Source organism: Mobula hypostoma, chromosome 11, assembly GCF_963921235.1.
Source record: "Mobula hypostoma chromosome 11, sMobHyp1.1, whole genome shotgun sequence".
NCBI lineage: Eukaryota > Metazoa > Chordata > Chondrichthyes > Myliobatiformes > Myliobatidae > Mobula > Mobula hypostoma.
In genome coordinates this window covers 39155966-39173447 of record NC_086107.1, presented here as the reverse complement: position 1 = coordinate 39173447, position 17482 = coordinate 39155966, and the positions used below count along the sequence as shown (strand labels likewise).

General features: G+C 41.9%; 1 protein-coding gene across 4 annotated transcripts in view; it reads right to left on the bottom strand.

Moving 5' to 3' along the window:
* The window catches only part of dennd5a (DENN/MADD domain containing 5A), a 156155-nt gene that overhangs the window by 131622 nt on the left and 7051 nt on the right, over positions 1-17482 (bottom strand). The gene's annotated exons all lie outside the window — the stretch shown is intronic.

Sequence of the window (17482 nt, the reverse complement as noted above, 5' to 3'; positions counted from 1 at the left end):
ATAAAAGATAAAACTTGCCACTATTGTTACAAAATTGGACGGTATTTAGCAGAATGCAGCCCTAATATTTGAACACATTGTTTTCTTCACCGAGGCCCAAGTTGCAGCAGGCTCATGTGTGCACATATATGTAGATAAAGAATCATCTGCTTCCACCTACTTCCTTAATTTTCTTTCCTGTTCAGAGGCTAAGGGTACTATAAATGTCACAGGACAGTAACAAATATTTTGCTCATGAGTCACCCCTTACCAATTTCAGGTACAAAACTGACAAGGCGGCACTGCAATTTGATTGCAATGGAAAATACAACGCAGAAAACAACGCACAGCTCCAAAGGAAAAGTGAGTTCTGGCTTCAGAAGGTCAAAACATTTCGAGAAAGAAGATGTATCCTAAATTTTTTTTAAATCTTAGAAAAAAACAATTCACTGCTGCTAGTCTAAAATAGGACAATCTTAGAGCAAGTTCACCACAATGCTTCCAAATGAGTAATCACACAGTGAACAATGTTATCCCATGTACAATTGAAGCTGAAATCACACTAGCCCAGATTTGGCTGTAATAACGTTACTTCAGCTAAAGTCAATTTCCAGTTAAAAGTACTGAAAAACATGTAATGCAACCCAATTTCCAGGTCATGACATCTATAAGGTACCAGCTGCCTGCACATATTTCATACAAAAAAAATTCAGTTCTTCATATATTTCAGAATATTTTGCTGTGGAAGACAGAACAACCGAGTTCACTAAAATAAAAGACTTCAGGAATTTTAGCTACACACATCAAAGTTGCTGGTGAACGCAGCAGGTCAGACAGCATCTCTAGGAAGAGGTACAGTCGACATTTCAGGCCGAGACCCTTCGTCAGGACTAACTGAAGGAAGAGTTAGTAAGAGATTTGAACATTTTTAGCTGATGGACATCAGAGGCAATCAAACCTGTGCCATTTCCATAATCACAGTCAGACAAAACACCAGATTAGAAAAACAATATCCAGACTCCAAGTTGGACACTATACTCCATATATTCAATGACTTTACAAAAATAAAATTCAAAAGAGAGATTGCTAGAGTAACAGAAAACTGCAAAATAAATTAAAAGAGAAGCTCATTAAGATTATAATAGAAACATTATATATATTTCCAACAGATTAAAATATTTTTCTATCATTAGGTCAGCATTTCTAACCACTCTACACTGTAGCTCTTAAAGACTTTGCAGAATCATTTCCCGACTTCCTTCCCCCATCTCACTTTCCCTGCACTAGTTCTTGTTTTCCACAGAGTTAATTTAGAAATTAGGGAGGTCTTTTCCAAATTTTTTTGAAGTCTGTTAAACTCTGAGGAGGAGATCAGAATCAGATTTAATATCACCACATATGTCATGAAATTTGTTAACTTTGTGTCAACAGTACGATGCAATACATGATAATATAGAAAAAAACTAAATCACAGTAAATATATATATATATTTTAATAAGTAGCGTAAAAACCAAAATAAAAAAAGTAGTGAGGTAGTGTCCACGTGTTCAATGTTCATTTAGAAACTGGATGGCAGAGGGAAAGAAGCTATTCCTGAATTGCTGTGTGTACGCTTTCAGGCTCTGTACCTCCTTCCTGATGGTATTAATGAGAATGAGATTTGGTGGATAGGAAAACTGGGTAGAAGAGATACAAAGTCTCTCTTCAATGGTTTAACATTCTAGCTTTTAAAAGTGTGCCATTGTTCCATCTTAGTAGTGGACGCTTATGACATCAATCAGCAAACATTAGACAAGTGCAGTGAAAAAGTAAAGGAACATCAAGGAATTCCAGCACCCTGCCAAGAAAACACTGTGTGGTTCATTCTCTCATATTGGCGAGACCGCATCTCTAATATTTGGTGCAGCTCTGGTGGCCATACTGTGAGGATGTAATTAATGAGAAGGTGTAGAAGATATCAACGAGGCTGCTGCCAGGTCTGGAGGGCTTGAGTTGTTTGAAGAGACTGCATAAGCTGGGTCTGTCTTTCCAGAAGAAAAAGTGACTGAGAGATGAACTTGTAGATGCATCCAGAATCATGAGATGCAGAGATAATATGGATTGTCATAGACTTTTCCCAGGTTAAGAGACGCTACAAACTGAGGGCATAGGTGTAAAGAGAGAGGGGAAAGATTTAATAGGCAACCCAAGGTGGCACGTGGCTAAGTGGTTAGGGCATTGGACTAGCGATCTGAAGGTCATGAGGTCGAGCCTCGGCCGAGGCAGCGTGTGTGTCCTTGAGCAAAGCACTTAACCACACAATGCTCCAGTCTACCCAGCTGAGAATGGGTACCGGCAAAAATGTTGGGGGTTAACCTCCCGATAGACTGGCGTCCTATCCGGGGGGGGGGGGTCTCGTACTCTCAGTCGCTTCACACCACGGAAACCAGCATTAGCACCACCCTAATGGGCCACAAGGCTCGTGACAGACGTTAATCTAATCCAAGAGGCAAGGTTTTCCACAAAGAGGGTGGTGGTATATAAAATGAGCTGCCAAAGGAAATGGTACAGGTAGATACAATTAAGTTCAAAGTACATTTATTATCGAAGTATATATACATTATACAACCTTGAGATTCATCTCTTTGCAGGCAGCCACAAAACAAGAAACCCAAAAGAACCCCTTAAAAAAAAGATGAACAAACACCCAATGTGGGGTGGGGGTTGGAAAGAGAAGACACAGAGAGACAAATCGTGCAAACAATAAAAGTTAGCAAACGGCTCTTAGAACAAAGGTGAGTCCGCAGACACAAAGCGAAGTAAATGTGGAGCAGCAAGCAGAACCATCCCGACAATATTTAAAAGACATTTGAACAGGTACATGGATAGGAAAAAGTTTAGATGGATATGGGCCAATTCCAGACCGATGAGACTAGCTCAGGAAAACACATTGTTCAGCATGGACAAGTTGTGCCAAGAAGTCTGTGTACCTATGACTCCATGTTGAGTTGTTGTGGAGGGAAGATTCACTTCCATTGTACTTGTTCAGGTCATGCAAAGGCACATTTATTTCAATTGATCTTATAACGGCAGAAGGAAGAGTATTTGTTCACTTTACTTTACACGGCTGTGGGCCGTGCACTCTTTCCAAAGCATGGAATTATTTTACATACCTGCAGACAAGGTACAATGTCCTCACCCAACAGTGTTATCAGCACTGGGCCAAGGTAAGTTCATTTTTACTTGTCTCTGACATCAGTACGAGAGGGTCAGGACTCAATGCAGCCGCACCAACCAGGCTTCTTTCATCCTTGGAGGGCCCCCATTGCTATGACCCTTGGCCAAATCCTTTATTCCCGTTTACAGTAACAGAGAGGTTGTTTAGTCTGGCATGTCCCTGTGGTAATGAGAGTGCCTACCGCAAAGAAACCTCTGTGGCTGAACTGTCATCAATCAGATGCAAGAAAATCCGCAGATGCTGGAAACCCAAGCAACACACACAAAACGCTGGAGGAGCCCAGCAGGCCAGCCAGCATCTATGGAAAGGGCAAGCAGTGATGTTTCAGGACTGATGAGGGATCACGGCCCGAAACATCAACTGTTTACCCTTTTCTGTAGACGCTGCCTGGCCTGCTAAGTTCCTCCAGCATTTTGTGTGTGTGTTGCCCGTTATCACTTAATCATTTTGAAGAATCCATGCACTTCTCTCCCTGCCCTCTTACAATAAGTACAATATTCACCATCCCCCAATAACATGCTGTTCTACCAGTTAATGGGACCACTGTTAATCAAATCAACTTTCCTGACTGATCAAGATCCCGTGATTCCACTGGCATTTCAAAAAAAAAATCAATTGCAGTCATGAACACAAAGCTGAATATCCAGATGCATTGAATAGTCTTGCATTGAGCTTTCTGACAAACAAGGACATACTGAGGAAACTCAGGTTATTTCAAATGCAGTATGGAGCACTGTATACTGACCAATCATATTTATTTAACCATATAACAGACCATATAACAAGTACAGCACGGAAACAGGCCATCTCGGCCCTTGTAGTCCGTGCCGAACTACAACTCTCACCTAGTCCCACCGAATAAAACCAACTTGTTGATACACAATACACTAATAACTTGGGGGGGGGGTAAAAGTCAAAATAAAGGCATAAGTGAACAATTTTGAATGTACAAGTATGGCTCAGATCATGAATATTCTTCATCCAGCAGTTCCAGAGAGAACTGACAGCAGCACAGGCCGATGAGTTTCTGACATCTGTGCCTGTGCATCAGAACACAATAAAAGTCAAATGTCAACACACCTACCCTCCAGCCCCACTACAGGCCTCCAGTTCTAAGTCTAGAGACAACACCCAGTATGCTAAATCAAGTGGAACTTCAGATTTGTGCAGACAATGACAAACATATGCCGGGCAACTCCATTCAAATGAATGAGTTCACCGACCTAGCTGGAATAGGAGCTCGTCTTATTATTTTATTAATAATGACATATTTAATTTAACATTTGTAACTTTTAGTTTTAACCAATTAAACATTTTTGCTTAAAAGCTTATTTTTGCTCACAAGCCGTCGAAACAGTATCAAGACGATCTGGGATGGAGCCTCAGGATCAGATAGATCCCCCCGGGCCAAACATCACTCGTAGAACAATCTGCTTTGTGGGATAGTGGCAGCAAAGAGTCCTCCAACCTCATGGGATCCTTACGGCAACAAAGAATTACTATAGGGATCACTGGAGGAGAGGATTAAGGTGAGCACATATCATCCCATAATTTGCCATGACCAAAAATTCATCTCAATTTACTAAAGATTCAAACTTTGACACATTTCTTAAAGTGTTTATATAAAGCACCCTGCCAATGATAACCAAAAGGACACTGAACTAAACCAAAATGAAATTACTAAATTTCTACTTTCTCTTGAGATCCCTACCGTTTCAAATTCCAAAGCACCCTTGTGCATAAAGTTCCGCAGATTCACAGCCTCACAAGAAAGGAATGTTCTTCATCTCAGTCCTTAGTGGCTGACTCACTACCCCGAAATTTTTCACTCCAGGTCTGACTCTGGCCAACCCCAGCCTTCACTCAGAATCATAACGAGATCAATTCTAAACTCCAATGAGCACCAAATGAAAAATTCTCAAAACATCACTTTCTCTATCAAGAACCTGGATCTAACACTCATTTACAGTAATAGGTATTTACTATACCCAATTTAGAAAATGCTATCGATTCCAACTTCAGCGACAATATAGATTGTAGGGAAAAAATTACCCTTTAAAAAAAATTCTTTTAAAACTTTCTATTCTGCAAGGGCAGTAGCAATCCTCAATTATTTAATAATCTGCTTTTGGTAATATACCTGATCGATTTCAGATCACCGTATATGGGTGAAAACTATAACATTAGAATGGGGAAAACTATTTGATGTGCATAAAATTACAAGCTGCTTGGACAGTCCAAAGAAAAAGGATCCTTTCTATTAATGAAGGGACACAGATTTAAAATGTTCTTCCTCTTGGTACAATGATTATTGGTACTTTGAGAAGATAATGTTTCTCCCCCTCCCACGACTCCAGAAAGCTGTGCAGTTGAGGTATAGGAATGCTGCTGTGGTCAGGTCAGTGGCAAGTCATCCAAGGACTACAGTTCAATCCCTTATTAGCTACTGAGAAATTTAACTTCAGAGAATTTCAAACAACTAGTTTTCAGAACTCCAGTTTAATCCCAACTTCAAGTGATAACTGAATAGAGTTTAGACCATAAGACATTGAGCAGAATTAGGCCATGCAGTTCATTGAATCTGCTCCACCATTCCATCATGGCTTGTCCCAGATCCCACTCAACCCCATACACCTGCCTTTTCACCATATCCTCTGATGCCCTGACCGATCAGGAAATGATCAACTTCCGTCTTAAATAGAGTATATGCACGGACTTGGCCTCCACCGCAGTCTGTGGCAGAGCATTCCAGACTTATTACTCATGGCTAAAAAAAAAAATTCCTTTTTACCTCTGTTCTAAAGGGTCACCCCTCAATTCTGAGGCTGTGCCCTCTAGTTCTGGATACCCCCACCACAGAAAACATCCCCTCCCCATCCACCCCAACTAGTCCTTTCAACATTCAGTAGGTTTCAATCAAATCCCCACCACCACCACCCCCCCCCCGCATTCTTCTAACTTCCAGTGAGTACAGGCCCAAAGCTGCCAAACGCTTCTCATGTTAACCCCTTCATTCCTGGAATCATCCTCATGAATCTCCTCTGGACTCTTTCCAATGAGAACACAAACTTTCTGAGATATGGAGCCCAAAACCATTGACAATACTCCAAGTGTGCCCGGACTAGTGTCCTATAGAGGCTCAGCATCTCATTTTTATATTCTATTCCTTTTGAGATAAATGCCAACATTGTGTTTGCCTTCTTTTACCACAGACTCAACCTGTAAATTAATCTTCTGGGAGTCTTACACAAGGACTCCCACGTCCCTCCACACCTCTGATGTTTGAACCTTCTCCCCATTTAGACAAGTCTGCACTATTGTTCCTTTTACCAAAATGCATTATCATACATTTCCCAACACTGTAGTCCACCTGCCACTTTTTTGTCTATTCTTTCAATTTGTCCAAGTCCTGCTGCAATCGCATTGCTTCCTCAGCACTACCTACCCCTCCATCTATCTTCGTATCATCCGCAAACTTTGCCACAAAGCCATCAATTCCATTATCTAAATCACTGACAAACAATGTGAAAAGTAGCAGTCCCAATACTGACCCGAGGAACACCACTAGTCACCGGCAGCCAACCAGAAAAGGCCCTCTTTATTCCCACTCACTGCCTCCTGGCTGTCAGCCACTCGCTATCCATGCCAGTATCTTTCCTGTAGTGCCATAGGATTTTATCTTGTCAAGCAGCCTTTACAAATAGATTCTGAAAATCCAAGTAAACGACAACCTTTATCTGGATAATAGACCGCACCAGTTCCCCACCACCACTACCCTCCTCCGGTTGGCGGAACTGGTTCTCACACTCAATAACTTCTCTTTTGGCTCTTTCTACTTTCTTCAGACCAAGGGTGTAGCTATGGGAACTCGCATGGGCCCCAGCTACGCCTGCCTCTTCGTTGGTTATGTGGAACAGTCTGTGCTCCAAACCTATTCTAGTACTGCTCCTCAACTTTTCCTTTGGTACATTGACAACTACATCGGTGCTGCTTCCTGCACCCATGCTGAGCTCGTCAATTTCATTGCCTTTACTTCTAACTTCCACCTAGCCCTCAAATTCACTTGGTCTATCTCAGACACTTCTCTCCCCTTTCTCGATCTCTCGGTCTCCATCTCTGGAGACAGACTGTCCACTGACATCTTCTACAAGCCCACTGACTCTCGTAACTACCTCAACTATACCTCTTCCCATCCTGCCACATGCAAAAATGCTATTTCCTATTCCCAGTTCCTCCGCCTCCACCGCATCTGCTCCGAGGATGAGGTTTTCCGTTCCATGACATCTCAAATGTCCTCTTTCTTTAAGGATCGTGGTTTCCCTTCTGCTGTCATCAATGATGCCCTCACCCGCATCTCCTCTATTTCCCGCACTTCGGCTCTCACCCCATCCTCCCACCACAACAGGGACAGTTCCCCTTGTCCTCACCTACCACCCCACTAGCCTCCAGATCCAACACACTATCCTCCACAACTTCCGCCACCTTCAACAGGACCCCACCACTAAGCACATCTTTCCCTCTCCACCTCTCTCCGCCTTCTGCGAGGATCGGTCCCTCCGCGACTCCCTGGTCCACATGTCCCTCATGTCCCTCCCTACGGATCTCCCACCTGGCACTTATCCCTGTAAGCGCCAGTGCTACACCCTGTCCCTACACCTCCTCTCTTGCCACCATTCAGGGCCCCAAACAGTACTTCCAAGTGAGGCAACACTTCACTTGTGAGTCTGTTGGGGTCATCTATTGCGTCTGGTGCTCCTGGTGCGGCCTCCTCTGCATTGGTGAAACCTGACGCAGATTGGGGGACCGCTTCGTCGAGTACCTCCACTCCGATCTCCCAGTAGCCACCCACTTCAACTCTGCTTCCCACTCCCATTCAGATGTCCATACATGGCCTCCTCTACTGCCATGATGAGGCTAAACTCAGGTTGGAGGAGCAACACTCATATACCGTCTAGGCAGTCTCCAGCCCCTTGGTATAAACATAGAATTCTCCAACTTCCAGTAATTCCCACCACCCCCCTCCCCTATCCCTATGTCACTCTGCCCCCCCTCCCCCAGCTGCCTACCACCTCCCTCTTGGTTCCGCCTCCTTCTACTACCCATTGTGTTTTCCCCTATTCTTTCTTCACCTTTCCTGCCCATCACCTCCCTGCCTCCCTTCCCCGACCTCTTACTGGTTCTTCACCTGGAACCTACCAGCCTTCTCCTTCCCACCCTCCCCCCACCTTCTTTATAGGGCCTCTGCCCCTTCCCTCTACAGTCCTGACGAAGGGTTCTGGCCTGAAACGTCGACCGATCTTTTCCACGGATGCTGCCCGACCTGCTGAGTTCCTCCAGCGTGTTGTGAGTGTTGCAACACCCTTTGTCCATCCTGCTTCTTACTTCCTCAAAGATCTCTGAACAGATTTGTCAGGCAAGATTTACCTTTACAGAATCCATACTGACTTTGATTTATTTTATCATTAGTCTCCAAATACCTTGAAACCTCATCCTCACTAATACACTCCAATACTTCCCAATCTCCGAGGTTAGGCTAACTGGCCTATAATCTCCTTTCTTTTGCCTTCCTCCCTTCTTAAAAAGAGTGCAGTAGTATACTGTATACAATCTTCCAGTCCTCTGGGACCATGTCAGAATCAAGAGGTCCTTGAAAGATTATAACCAATGTATCCATTTATCTCTCAGGACTCTGGGATGTAGCCTATCTGATCCAGGTGACTTATACACCTTAAGACCTTTGACTTTTCCTAGCACTTTTTCCTTTGTAATAGCAATGGCACTCACTCCTGCTCCCTGACACTCACGGACCTCTGGCACACTGCTAGTGTCTTCCAAAGTGAAGACAGATGCAAAGTGCCCATTAGGTTCATCTGCTATTTCCTGTCCCCCATTACCACCTCACCAGTATCATTGGGCCACTGGAAAATATCAACTCTTAGCTCCCTTTTATTCTTTATATAACTGAACAAACTTTTGATATCCTGTTTTATATTATTAACTAGTCTGCTCTCATATTTCATCTTTTCCCTTCATGTAGCTATTTTAGTTGCCTTCTGTTGGATTTTAAAAGCTTCCCAATCATCCACTTCCCACTCACTTTTACTACCTTATATGCCCTTTCCTTGGCTTTTATGTACTTAACTTCCTTTGTCAGCCATAGTTGCCTACCCCTATCATTCAAGAACAACTTCTTCCCTGGTTCATATCTATCCTGTGCCATGTGAACTATTCCCAGAAACTTCAGCTATCTCTGTTCTGCCGTCATCCCCGTCAGTATCCTCCTCCAATCCACCTGGGCAAGCTCCCCTCTCATGCCTCTGCAATTCCCTTTATTCCATTGTGATACTGATACATGGGACTTGAGTTTCTCCCTCTCAAATTACAGTACAGATTCAATCATATTATGATCACTGTCTCCCAAGGGATCCTTGCGTTAAGTTCCCTAATAAGATCAGGGTTATTACACAACACCCAATCTAGGACAGCCTTTCCCCAAGTAGGTGCAAACACAGCTGCTGTAAAAAGCCATCTCGTAGGCATTTAGCAAATACCCTCTCTTGCAATTTGATATCAACCTGATTTTCCCAATCCCCTTGCATATTGAAGTCCCCCATTACAATTGTGTCATTACCTTTATTACATGCCTTTTCCAGCTCCCTTTTAACCCCATATCTTGGTACTATTTGGAGGCCTATATGATTCCCACAATCGTTTTTTTACCCTTGCAGTTTCATAACTCCACCTACAAAGATTCAGCATTCTCTGACCCAATGTCACCTCTTTCTAAAGATGTAACCTGATCTCTTGCCAACAGAGCCACACCACTGCCTGTCCTTTCGACACAACGTAATTCCTTTGATGTTAAGTGCCCAACTGTGGCCTTCTTTCAGCTATGACTCAGTGATGCCCACAATGTTATACCGGCCAATCGCTAACTGCACCATGAGTTCGTCCACCTTATTCCGAAGGCCAAGCACATTTAAATACAGCACTTTCACTCCTGTATCCTTCACCCTTTTGAATTTTGCCTCTTTGTTCTGTCTGCATTTGTACCCAGTCATTGGCTTGTCCTTCCTTACATTCATGTTACATTCATCATCTGCTTGTAATCCTGCTGGTTTATCCTCAACTCAATCTTACTAGTTCCCATCCCCCGGTATATTAGTTTAAACTACTCCCAACAGCTCTAATAAATCTGCCCACAAGAATATTGGAATAGTTTATATCTTCTCCCCATGGATTTCTAATGGGTGCTAGTTTCCTGCCACACTCCAAAAATATATTAATAGGTTTAATTTGCTACCCCAATACAGGGAACAGCAAAAGAATCAATAAGGATGGTTGATAAGCATGATAAATTAAAGGAGTTCAAGGGAAAGCAGGAAATTGGAATATCAGACTGATGGGGTTCCTCTGCTGAGTTTATAGCACAGCAATGGGCCAAATGAAATTCTTTACAATAATGCAATCTAGTTACAAATTTACCAGATACAGGCTTCCCCCGCTATCCAAAAGTACAGCGTTCCTATGAAACCTTTCATAAGCCGAAATGGCGTAAAGCAAAGATGCAATTACCATTAATTAATATGGGAAAGATTTTTTGAGCATTCCCAGACCCAAAAAATAACCTACCAAATCGTATCAAATAACACATAAAACCTAAAATAACATTAACATATAGTAAAAGCAGGAATGATATGATAAATACACAGCCTATATAAAGTACAAATAGTGAATGTACAGTGTAGTTTCACTTCCCAGAATCCGGAAGACAGCGAGCACACTGGAAGGTTCACGCATTTTTCAATCATACAGTTCTTTGTAAGCACTCAAAACATCCTGCAAACCTGCCCTAAACCTACGTGCACTTTCAAAATTAAAGGCATACTTTTCTGCAATCATTGCAACACTGTCAATCGTAGTGAAAATCTCACGCAGTTCAAAGCTTTGGCAGCTTGATGCTGAGTGTAGTTCCCAAGGAAGGAGTTTGGCAGTACCATTCTCGCTGCTCAGGGTGCGCACTGCCTCTATAACGGCTCGCTGCAAAACAAACACTGAATGCTATTTTTGCTTTTCACCTTTTTTCACAAAAGCGAAAATCCTCTGGATTTCTTTCGGTTTGCAAAAACAGGTACTAATGTAGGTCTTTCGTAAAAGCGAAGTGGCATAAAGTGAACTTTCAAAAAGCGGGGGATACCTGTACACAAATATACCCAAGTTCAGAGTACTTTCTTAAAGTACGTATGCAGAATATAACAGAGATTTGTCTTCCCATAGGCAGCCATGAAACAAAGAAACACCGTGGAACCAAATATAGTTTAAGTGCTACTTTCTGGAGTTGTTTCCAAGAATTGTTCAGCAGAGTGGAGAACTGCTTTATTGGTTAAGGAAGAGCAGTTGGTGGTAATTTTGTAGGTTTCTTTGCCCACAAACCTACCAAAATTCACATTAAAAGTTCATCAAGTTAACTAATATCTTTCAGTGAGGTTATCTGCCACCTTCACCCATTCTGGCTTATACACATCTCCAGACCTACCCCCTGCAGTTGGCTCTGAAACATCTTCAACTCGCTCAGAAGTATGGCATTGCTATATTACGAAACAACATCAACCTAGGCACTCAAATCAGCCTTAACAAGGTTATTCTAGAACACTGGACCTTGCAAGCTCTTCCTCTAACATCAGGGACCCAGTGTTTCAAATGAGAAAACTACTCAGTATCACAAGACTATAGACATAGAAACAACATTAGGCCTCTGGTCCTCGCCTCACCCTCTACAGGAAACATCATCTGTATATCCACTCTATCCAAACCTCTCAAAATGAATGCTAACATTGCATTTGCCTTCCTTACCGGCAGTTAACCTTTAGGGAAGTCTGCACGGGAACCCCCAAGTCCCTTTGCATCTCTGATTTCTGTTTTCTCTCCCCATTTATACATGACCATACATTTCCCAAAAATACTTATGTTTGTCCACCATTTGCTCATCCCCCATTACTATCTCTCCAGTGTCTTTTTCTGGAACTCTGATATTCACTCTCACCTCTCTTTTACTCTTCATACATTTGTAAAATAACTTTTCATACACTCATTTACAGTGTCTTGCAAAAATATTCAACCCCCAACCCCTTGTTCACATAAATGAGTATTTCAACCAGGGATTTTGATCAATTTAACTGAGAATTTTTATTTGCAAATCACATGCTGCTTTTTTTTCCCCACCACGGAGCCCAAAAAACAGAGAAAACTGTAAAGCATGAAGATTTTAAAAGTTCAAGAACTGAAATGTCAGCAGTTCAAAAGTATTCATCCCCCTTTGTTCAGTACTTAGTTGAACCACCTCTTACAGCTATTACAGTCAGTAGTCTTTTTGGATAAGTCTCTTACTAGCTTTCCACAACATAATGGAACAAGATTTGCCCATTTCTCCTTGCAAAATTGCTAAAGCGTTTGCTAGTTTATTTGGGAAGTAGCAATGGACAAGAATCTTGAGGACTTCACAGAGATGTTCGATTGGGTTAAGATTAGGACTTTGACTTGGCTGCTCAAGAACATCAGTTTTCTGCACTTGAAGCCACTCCATAGTTGCTCTGGTTGTGTACTTTGGGTTATTGTCCTACTGAAAGACAAACTTCCTCCCCAGTTTAAGCTTTCTGGCAGAGGCATGCAAATTTTGATCCAGGATCACTCTGTATTTAGCAGCAATCATCATCCCATCAATCCCAACCAGATTTCCAGTCCCTACTGCTGAAAAGTATCCCCAAAGCATGATGCTACCTCCACCAGATGTTACAGGAGGGATGGTGTTACCTGGCTAATGAGCAGTACTAGATTTACACCACACTTACCACTTAATGTTGAGGTCAAAGTATTCCACTTTAGTATCATCCATCCACAAGACCTTCTAAGTGACATGTTGCAAAGTCGTTTCCTTGCCACTCTTCCACAAATACCCTTTTTTGTGCATGGCCTTAGAGATTGTGGAGCCATGAACTTCATCTCCAGTTGCAGCCACTGACTTCTGCAGCTCACTCTGTGACTGTTGACATCACAGTAGCCTCTCTCACAAGTGCCATTCTTCTCCAGTGACTGAGTTTAGGGAGCAGCCTGACCTGGGCAATGTGGCTGTGGTTTCATATTTTTTTCCACAATAGACTGCACTGAGCTCCAAAGTATGTTCAGTGCCTTTGAGATGGTCTTGTACCTCCCCCCCCCAAAATAAAAATGCACTCCTCTATTATCATTTCCCTGACTTGTCTTGAATGTTCTTTTGTCTTCCTTTTGGGTTGAACTATTGAAAATCTACCACACTGTTGGACCTTACAGAGAGAGGGGTATTTATTCTTATGAATTTATTGAAAACAGGTGATCCTCCCATTTTCTACATCAAAAAAACTGGATGAATTGGCGAAGTAATATATTGCAACTGATGAAAGCTAGCGTGGTAATGACAAAGGGGATGAATAGTTTTTCCAGCTTCCCAATTCTTAAAAAAAAATTTAGTAAATTGATGTTTGGATTTTTTTTGATTTGACATGATGCACATTGTTTTAGAGATTAGCTCAAAAATTCTACTTCAATACATTTTAAATTTAGAAAATGAGATAGTAAAATATGAAAATACTTGTGGGGGCTGATTACTTTTTCAAGGTATTGTAAATTCAATTGGTCATAGATTGCAATGAGATGTGATATTGCTGCTGAAGGCTCACAGTACCTTTTAATATCCAGTTTTGAATTGCTGGATTTTTTTCTTCAGATAGCAGATAGCAGGTTTAAAAAAAAGTATCCTCAATGAAAACACTGAACTGCAGCCTTGCAAGAACAACGGAAATTCTTCTATTGTTGTTGCACACATGTACCTGGGAGAGGTGACTTTAGACTGGTGTAGTCACAAAGCCAAGTCCCCTGTGAAGCTCTTCACCATGATGAATTAAACATGACAGAGGTGAGCAACATAGTGGCAGAGCAAATACAGCCACTGCCTTTGACCAGCCAAGATCCAGGTTTAATCCAAAATTAGATGTTATACATGTAGAGTTTTCACCCACTTGATCTCCTGCTTCCTCTCACAATCACATAAAAATAAGCAGATTCGCAGTTAATTGACCACTAAATTGCCACAGTGAAGGTCCTTCACAGGCTCTTTTCCTGTGAACTGTGCATAACCCGGACAGAGGGAAAGTGAAAAATGCAGCCGCAAACCAAGTTCTCACGCAACACCGAAATCCATCCTACTCCTCTCCCAAACAAATCTTTGCTTATGGATGATGTACACATGTTTTGTGTCTGCAAGCTGGGGAGAAATTATTAAATTGCAAGCACAGGCAGCCCACAAAAAAAAACTTACAGTATATGCTACTCTTCTTGTTTATTCCAGGTACTCTTCAACATGGAATTGTATTAGCTTCATCAACTTAAAGATTATGACAAGTTAGAAGTTAGAGGATCATTTATTTAGGAATCAACGTTGAAGACTCCCAAGTCACTCTCCCAATTATAGAGTTACCTTTGGTGAATTTGTTTTGTCAGCAGGGCAAATGAAGTGCATCTTACATGTGCAAAATATGGAAGGAAGATGATGTCCAAATCAGGCTAACTGCTTTGTACTGAATGGTGTTGAGCCTGTTGAATGGTGTTGGAACAGTACATCTAGAAAACTGAAAAGAATTCCATCACACTCTTTACTCTTCTTCCATAATTGATGAAAAGCAGAAATTGTTAGCTTCTGTCTGCTCTCATATCCTGTTTTGGTCCAGATATATTTGTAGTCAATACTTCATTGGCAATATTTGGTAATGTCTCTGTCAGAATAGGTGGTTGGACTGTCCTTTAATAGTGGTGGTCATTGTCTGGTACTCGTATGGTTCAAATGTTATTGCCTTTTATCAGGCCATATCTGAATGTTCTCCCAACTTCTGACAACAGAATAGGGTGACAAATAAAGCTGCTGAGCATGGCTGGGCCCTAGGAACTCAAGCAGCAGTGTTCGAAGTCTGGGTTGACTGAACTGTACTAGTTGCAATCTTGTTACTTAGTGCAAGATACAATTCAAAACAGCGATACATCTTCCCATTAACTTGGTTCAGCAGAGCCAGAGGTGGTCAAAACAGTCATTCTTGCCTTGCTGAGGCTGTAATGAGATCCAGAGCAGAGTAGCCATGTTACATTGGTGAGCAACACACATACAAAATGCTGGAGGAACTCAGCAAGTCAGGCAACATCTATGGAGAGGGACAAACAGTCAATATTTCAGGCAAAAACCATTCATCAGGGCTGAACAGGTTACTATATTTGGGGAGTGTACTGTGCAGAGCATTCTGATAGTCTGCATCACTGTCTGGTATGGAGGGGCTACTGCACAGGACTAAAAGAAGCTGCAGAAGGTTGTAAGTCTAGTCGGCTCCATCTTGGGCACTAGCCTACAAAGTACCCAGGACATCTTTAGGGAGTAGCGTCGCAGAAAGGCAGCATCCATTATTGAGGACCTCCAGCACTCAGGGCATGCCCTTTTCTCACTGTTATCATCAGGTAGGAGATTCAGAAGCCTGAAGGCACACACTCAGTGATTCAGGAACAGCTTCTTCCCCTCTGCTATCCAATTCCTAAATGGATATTCAAGCTTTGGACACTACCTCATTTTTTAAAAATATACAGTATTTCTGTTTTAGCACATTTTTAAAAATCTATTCAATATATGTAATTGATTTACTTGTTTATTATGTTTTATTTTTCCCCTCTCTCTCTGCTAGATTCTGTATTGCATTGAACTGCTGCTGCTAAGTTAACAAATTTCACATCACATGCCGGTGATTAATAAACCTGATTCTGATTGCCTCATACCACACTGTTGATGACACTTTTCCCTCAAGTTGCAGGTGATGTAATGTAAGGCTTTCACCATTCATGGCCTGATGTCATAATTTTACAGGTTATGCAATTAAGATTCCCAGAGTCACTCCTATTAACTAAACAACTGTGCAATAACCTCCAGTAGAAATGTCCTTCCAATAGGACCTGAAATTTAAAATAAATGGAGTTTGGGATATTGGATGAAAACTTAATTGGTGTTTTCTAAATTCTATGTTATATTAAAATTCTAGATTACGGAGAGGCAAAAGACAAGGTCTTCACCAAGAACGTTGTATCCTTTCTAGATGCAGGCAAGGTCCTAGAGGATCGATGAGTAGCCAATGATGTTCCTTGGTTCAAGAAGGAAACAAGGGATAATCCTGGAAATTAGAGACTGGTGAAACTCACATGAATGGTAGGGAAGTTACTAAAGAATATTCTTAGGGATAGGACTCATGAGCATTTGGAAAAGCATGGCCTAATTCAGGACAGTCAGCATGGCTTTGTGTAAAACAGGATACAGCTTACTAAATTGACTGAGTTTTCTGGGGAGATGAAGGCAACTAACAAAGGTGGAGCAATAGTTGTTGCCTTTATGAATTTTAGTAAGCCATTGTCATATTTTGTAACTTCAAAACATTAAATTAATTCAATGGAAGACACAGGAGTCCAAAACTTGAGTCTAACTCCGTGTTTACTATAAGCAAGGCACGCATGTATCACAAGACCATAAGATATAGGAGAAGCAGGCCATTCGGCCCATCAAGTCTGCTCCACCATTCAATCATGGCTGATCCAATTCTTCCAGTCATCCCAACACCCCTGCCTTTCCCCATATCCTTTTATACCCCAGCTAATCAAGAACCTATCTATCTCTGCCTTAAATGCACCCAATGACTTGGTCTCCACAGCCACTCGTGGCAACAAATTCCACAGATTTAACACCCCCTGACTAAAGTAATTTTTCCGTATCTCTGCTCTAAATTGACGTCCTTCAATCCTGAAGTGGTGCTCTCTGGTCCTAGACTCCCCTACCATGGGAAATAACTTTGCTATATCTAATCTGTTCAGGCCTTTTAACATTCAGGAAGTTTCTGTGAAATTCCCCCTCATTCTCCTGAACTCCAGGGAATACAGCCCAAAAGCTGGCAGATTTTCCTCATATGGTAACCCTTTCATTCCTGGAATCATTCTCATGAATCTCCTCTGAACCCTCTCCAATGTCAGTGTATCTTTTCTAAAATAAGGAGCCCAAAACTGCACACAATTCTCCAAATGTGGTCTCATGAGTGCCTTATAGAGCCTCAACATCACATCCCTGCTCTTATATTCTATACCTCTAGAAATGAATGCAAACATTGCATTTGCCTTCTTCACCACCAACTCAACCTGGAGGTTAACCTTTAGGGTATCCTGCACAAGGACTCCCAAAA